Genomic DNA, 7,603 nt, shown 5'->3' with positions numbered 1-7,603 from the left:
TAGGCCACTATGAATCTTGCTTTTTGCTACAACTCCCTCACCCTGAATTGAGGACATTTACTGCAAAGCAACTTCCTAAAAACCATGCTAAACCTTCAAGGATGAGTGTAACCTGTCCAACTACTTTTCCCTTTTCATTTGCAAACATCCCTGGTGATGTGATTAGCAGCATTGGCTCCTTTGCTTTCTGTAAAAGGTAACCACCTAAATTGAATCTGTGCATAGTAAATGAGGACCAGTATGTAATGGGTGGAGAAACCCAATAAAGGCCTGTCATGGCAGAGGCCTCAGCTTTTTGCTCCTCTTGAGAGAAAAGCCATGCCATCCCTTTTCCTCCACTGGATTTGGTAATCTGTGTGAATGTTTCATTTCATCCATAATGACGTGGACACTGCAGGCCAATGTCTGCATCAGAGATGGCTGTGAGATTCCTTGGTAGAGGCTTCATACATCAAAGGCATAGTCTTTCCTAGATGGCTTATAAGACACCTCTTCATCCTTGTTTTGTATGCATTCAGGTTCCTGAGAGACATTTTCCTGCTGCTAGGAAGAATGGAAAGAAAAAAAAGAGGTACCAAAACAAAAAGCATCAAATTAGAAAAAAAAGATGATATAGGATAAAACAAAGTCATATGTATTCCTTCATGGAAGGTGTACCTGAGAATGATGTCTACTTACATGTTTATATTCAAGGCAGATATACAAAGTAGAGAAAACTATTCATTTACTTTAAAAGTTTCAAATTCTGGACTTTACAAATCCAGCACATGGTGATTATTTTGATTTGACACTAGCTATGGCACTGGGGAAGGAGAAAAAAGTGGAGCCATTTTCCAGTGTTCTTAGATTGCCATACTCATTTGTTTCAGAAATCAACAAATTGCTTCATTTATGGGGAGTGCATCAGAGATTAAAATAGCAGAAAGAAATGGAGCTGTGTTTGCCTGTAGAACTAATCTCATACAGAAGATTGTGGATGATGAAATTCAATCATAATTTTATGTAGCTTTTCTAGAAATAATGCCCAAACTTAATCCATGACAGAAGAAACTGAAGAAAAGATTTCCAAAGCTTACTTGAAATACCATTGGCCATAACATACCCAAAATGCTTGAGTTATTTAAAACTGGACCTTAAATTAAGGTAGATGAAGGAAGGGATGATTTTCTTGAGACCACAATAGCAACACTAAATATGTCAAGTGACCAAATAGCTGCCAATCTGAAAGCTGTTAGCAATGAAGTTTGTAGGCACAGATGTCTGAATCTGGGGCCCTTTGTGAAAGTTTATTACTAAAGGCTGAGCCATTCTTGCCCTAAAGAAGTAAAAACTAAAAAAAGTAATAAAGATGCTGCCTAAAACTATTGTATTGTGAAATTATTTTAGTAGATGAAGGAGCAACAGAAAATTATGAAACTGTATAATTTCTTAAAATAAAGAAAAAGGAAGGAAGGAAGGAAGGAAGGAAGGAAGGAAGGAAGGAAGGAAGGAAAGAAGGAAGGAAGGAAGGGAAAAAAAGAAAAAGACAATTATTCTAAACTATGTACTACCTCAAGTTTCTTGTCCTTTCGATAAGCAATTTCACACTTTCTCTATTTCCAAACATTGATGTTAGGAATAAAAAATAGTACTACTCTTCTAAAGAAAGTGAATATATATGTCTGACACACATTAGAGCACACAACTTAAAAATAATAGGTATCTTAACAAATCTATGGTAATCACTTCACAATGTATACATATATCAAATTATTATATTCCATACCTTAAACTTACACAATGTGAATTACACCTCAAGAAAACTAGAAAAAGGAACTCATAATTCAATTGTAAGATGAACAACTCAATATAAAAGTCAGTCTAAAATGTATTTGAACAGAAAGTTCACCAAAGAAGATACATGAATTGGCATTAAACACATAAAAATGCCCAATAACTTTAGTTATCACAGAATTGTGAATTAAAACTATAAAAAACATACCCACTAATGTGCATGAATTGAACAGGAAATACCAAGTTTTGGTAAAGACGGGAAATGAATGGACCCATATATTGTTGATGGATATATAAATATTACTACTTGAGAAAATAGCTTAGTGATTACTAATAAGACAAATAAACACTCATCATACGACCCAGTGATTCCACTTCTAGATATATACCTAAATAAAATGGATTTTTACAAAAGGATTGATATATAAATGTTCTTAGCAACTAATTACTGATAATCCAATAACATGGATGGATCTCAGAAGAAGTATGCTGACAGAAAAAAAAAAAAAACAGACACAAAGGGGTACATAATATATAAATGTTTGTTGTACTTTTTTATTTATATGAAATTCTAAAATTGTTAAAACTATAAAAAGTTGTAATATTTTACAAAACTGATATAGGTAAATTAATGACATAACAAGGCTTTCTTCAAAGTATATTATCCGCAGGTTGTACTTCAGCGATTCATTTAAATTAGTGTAAAATGTCATGCAAAATACTCCAAGTAATGAAAAGGAAAGCCCTGTAACCAAGACTACTCTATCCAGTGAGGTGCTCTTTTAAAATGGGAAGTGAAATAAGGACCTTCTGGGACAAAAGCAGGCTAAAGAATACACCTCCACTAAACCAGCACTGCAAGTGATGCTAAAGGTACTGCTTTAAGAAGAGGAAGAAGAGACTTCTGGCCAAGATGGAGGCATAGGTAGATATACTGTGCTTCCTCACACAACCAAAATAAGGATGACAATAATTTAAAAACAAAATAACAACCAGAACTGACAGAAAATTGAACTGTATGGAAGTTTGACAACCAAGGGGCTAAAATAGCCAGATTCATCCAGACTAGTAGGCAGGGTACTGGGCGAAGAAGGGTCTCGGCACAAAAATCTGTGGCACCAGGCAAGCAAGATGGAGCAGGCAGACTGTGGGTATGCAGGCAGTGGCTGGCAGACCCCAGGCGCAGGGTGGCTATGGGCAGACCCAGTAAGGAGGCGGCTGTGAAGTGAAGCATGGCATGCAAAGCGGCTGTCTGACCTGGTGGTCCCACATTTGCATGCAGATAAACCAGGGAAGGCTGGGGAGCGAGACAGACTATGCAACCCAGGGTCCCAGTACCAGGAAATAAAGCCTCAAGGAACCCACTGGGACACCTGTGTGGGTTGAGGCAGAGGGAGAGACTCTGCGTCTCATGGGAGAGTTCACTGGAGAGACCCATGGGGTACTAGAATGTCTACAAGCCCACCCACATGGGAATCAGCACCAGAAGGCCCAGTTTGCTTAGAGGAAGTGGTAGAAGGGACTGAAATCCAACAGAGAGTGGAGCAAGCACCACTGTTCCCTCTCGGACTCCTCCCCCACATAGAGCATCACAACCCAGAGGCTGGGTTGCCCTGCCCTGGTGAACACCTAAGGCCCCACCCCTCTTACATAACAGGTGCAACAAGACAAAAAAAATGGCCCAAACAGAACAGATCAAAGCCTCAGAGCAAATACAACTGAGCGATGAAGAGATAGCCAACCTATCAAATGCGCAGTTGAAAGCACTGGTGATCAGGATGCTCACAGAATTGGTTGAATTTGGTCTCAATTTAGATGAAAAAATGAAGGCTACACTAAGTGAAATGAAGAAAAATGTACAGGGAACCAATAGTGATGGGAAGAAATCTGGGACTCAAATCAATGGAGTGGACCAGAAGAAAGAAAGAAACAATCAAACAGAAAAGAATGAAGAAATAAGAATTCAAAAGAATAAAGAGAGGCTTAGGAACCTCCAGGACATCATTAAACATTCCAACATCCAAATTATAGGGGTACCAGAAGGGGAAGAGGAAGACCAACAAGTGTTTTCCACTTATTTGAACAAATAATAAAGGAGAACTTCCCCAATCTGGCAAAGGAAATAGACTTCCAGGAAGTCCAGGAAGCTCAGAGAGTCCCAAAGAAGTTGGACCCAAGGAAGAACAAACCAAGGCACATCATAATTACATTAGCCAAGATAAAAATTAAGGAGGGAATCCTAGAAGCAGCAAGAGATAAAGAGACAGTAACCTACAAAGGAGTTCCCATCAGACTGTCAACTGACTTCTCAAAAGAGACCTTGCAGGCAAGAAGGGGCAGGAAAGAAGTGTTCCAAGTCATGAAAGGCAAGGACCTATATCCAAGATTGCTTTATCCAGCAAAGCTTTCATTTAGAATGGAAGGGCAGATAAAGTGCTTCTCAGACAAGGTCAGATTAAAGGAGTGCATCATCACCATGCCCTTATTATATGAAATGTTAAAGAGACTTATCTAAGAAAAAGAAGATAAAAAACATGTATAGTAAAATGACAGAAAACTCACAATTATTAACAACCACACCTAAAACAAAAACAAAAACAGACTAAGCAAACAAATAGAACAGGAACAGAACCACAGAAATGGAGATCACATGGAGGGTTGGCAACAAGGGAGTGGGAGGAGGAGAGAGGGGGAAAAGGTACAGAGAATAAGTAGCATAGATGGTAGGTAGAAAATAAATAGGGCAAGGGCAAGAATAGTATGGGAAATGTAGAAACTAAAGAACTTATGGCACATGGACATGAACTAAAGGGGGGAATGTGGATAAGAAAACATGACCCACACATATGCTGCCTACAAGAGGCCCACGTCAGAGAAGAAGACCTACACAAATGGAAAGTGAGGGGTGGAAAAAAATGGTCCTAACAAATTGTCAGAAAAAAAAAGCTGGTGTAGCAATACTTAGATAAGATAGACTTCAAAGTAAAGGCTATAAAAAGAGATAAAGGAGGACATTATGTAATACTTAACAGAAAAGTCCATCAACTAGATATAATCCTAGTAAATATATATGCGTCCAACATAGGAGCACCAAAACATATAAGGAAAATCTTGGGGGACTTCAAGAAAGATATCAACATCAACACACGCAGATTAGGGGAATTTAACATCCCATTGTCAAAAATTGATAGATCTTCCAAACAAATTATCAAGAAGGATACTGTGGCATTGAACAACACTGTAGATCAAATGGACTTAACTGATGTATACAGAAACTTTTACCCTGTAGAAGCAAAATGTACATTGTTTTGAAATGCACAAGGAACATTTTCAAAGACAGACCACCTGGTAGGTCACAAAACAAGCCTCAAAAAAATCAAGAAAATTGAAACCATATCAAAAGTGCCCTCTCAGATCACAATGGGTTGTAACTAGAAACCAATCTAAAAGGGGAAAAAAACCCTCAAGAATAGTCAAATTCATGGAGACCAAATAACATGCTATTAAATAATGAATGGGTTAACAATGAGATCAAGGGAGAAGTCAAAAAGTTTATGGAAACAAATGAAAATGAACACACAACAGCCTCAAACCTATGAGACACAGTAAAGGCAGTCCTGAGAGGGAAGTTCATAGCAATACAGGCCTACCTAAAAAGAAAGAAACTTTCCAAATAAACAAGCTAACCCTACATCTGAAAGAACTAGGGGAACAACAACAAACAAAGCCCAGAGTGAGTAGAAGGAAGGAAATAGTCAAGATAAGAGAAAAATGACAGAGAGACTAAAACAACAATTAAAGGGATCAATATATGCAAGAGCTGGTTCTTTGAAAAGATAAACAAAATTGACAAGTCTTAAGCCAGACTCATCAAGAAAGAGAGAAGACACAAATAAAAAAAAAAGGGAAATGAAAGAGGAGAAATTATAACCAATACCACAGAAATACAAAGGACTGAAAGAAATTACTATGAACAACTATATGCAATATAATTTGAAAACTTGGGCAAAATAGACAAATTTCTAGAAATGCATACTGGTAATCTTCCAAAATTGAATCAAGAAGAAGCAGAAAGTCTGAAAAGACTGATAACAGCTAGTGATTAGAAGCAGTAATCAAAAAAACTCCCAGCACACAAAAGCCCAGGACCAGACAGCCTCACAGGCAATTTTACAGAACATCTATGGAAAAGCTAACTGCTATCCTCAAACTATGCCAAAAAATTCAAGGACAGGGAAGACTCCCAAATTCATTTTATGAGGCCAGTATTAACCTAATTTCAAAACCAGGTAAAGACAGAAAAAATTAAAACTACAGGGCCACTATCATTGATGAACATAGATGCTAAAATCCTCAACAAAATATTGGTAAACCAGATCCAGAAAGACATTAGAAAGATCGTACACCATGATCAAGTGAGATTCATCCCAGGGATGCAAAGATTACACAATGTTCACAAATCAATATATGTGATACAGCACATAAACAAAATGAAAGATAAAAATCACATGATCATATCAATTGATGCTGAAAAACCATTTGCTAAAGTATAGCACCCATTTATTAGAGAACCCAGAAATAAATCCATGTCTTTATGATCAATTAATATTTGACAAAGGGGGAAGAAACATAAAATGAAGTAAAAATAGTCTCTTCAACAAATGGTGCTGGGAAATCTGGACAGCTATATGCAAAAAATGAAACTAGAAACCAACTTACACCATACACCAGATAAACTCAAAATGGGTAAAAGACAGAAACATAAGCAGCAACAATAAGAGTTGTAGAGGAAAACATAGACAGTAGAATTTCAGATATCCATGCAGCAATATTTTTGCTGATATATCCTCTAAGACAAGGGAAATAAAGGAAAGAATAAACAAATGGAACTACATCTAAATAAAAAGCTTCTGCACAGCTAAAGAAAAGATCATCAAATGGAAAAGGAGACCAACCATATGGGAAAACATATTTGCCAACGATACCTCAGACAAGGGTTTGATCTCCAAAATATACAAAGAACTCACACGACTGCATTCCAGGAAGACTAACAATCCAATTAAAAACTAGACAAAGGACCTAAACAGACACTTCTCCAACGAGGACATGCAGAGGGCCCAGAGACACTTGAAAGGATATTCAGCATCACTAGCCATCAGAGAGATGCAAATTAAAACTACAATGAGATATCACCTCACACTGGTCTGAATGGCCATCATTAATAAATCAACAAACAAGTGCTGGCAAGGATGTGGAAAAAAGGGAACCCTAGTGCACTGTTGGTGGGAAGGCAGACTTGTGCAGCCACTGTGAAAAACAGTATGGGATTTTCTCAGAAAGCTAAAAATGGATGTGAATTTTGACCCAGTGATCCCACTGTTGGGATTATACCCTAAGAATCCCAGACACCAATTCAAAAGAACCTATGCATGGTTATGTTTATATTAGCATTATTTACAATAGCCAAGTGGTGGAAAAAGCCTAAACACCCATCAGCAAAACAGTGGATCAAAAAACTATGGTACATTTACACAATGGAATACTATGCAGCAGAAAGAAAGAAGGAGCTTTTCATGACAGCATGTATGGAATTGGAGAGCATTATGCTAAGTGAAATAAGCCAGGTGGTAAAAGACAAATACCACATGATCTCACCTATAACAGGAACCTAATAAACAAAAAACCAAGTAAACAAAATAGAACCTAAGGCATGGAAACAAGGAACAAACTGACAGGGGCCAGAGGGGAAGAAGGAGGGGTATATGGGAAGAAAGAAGGGGAAGGGTCTGGTTAAAGAATAAGCATAAATGACCCATGGATATGACAGCGA

General features: G+C 37.6%; 1 pseudogene; it reads left to right on the top strand.

Annotated features, from left to right (window-relative positions):
• Positions 1-401: 401 nt before the first annotated feature.
• LOC114513979 lies at positions 402-1,296 on the top strand (annotated as a pseudogene).
• Positions 1,297-7,603: the final 6,307 nt, after the last annotated feature.

This window comes from Phyllostomus discolor, chromosome 2 (assembly GCF_004126475.2).
Source record: "Phyllostomus discolor isolate MPI-MPIP mPhyDis1 chromosome 2, mPhyDis1.pri.v3, whole genome shotgun sequence".
Classification (NCBI taxonomy): domain Eukaryota; kingdom Metazoa; phylum Chordata; class Mammalia; order Chiroptera; family Phyllostomidae; genus Phyllostomus; species Phyllostomus discolor.
Note: the sequence above shows the minus strand (reverse complement) of the source record. Positions and strands in the feature narration are given on the sequence as shown.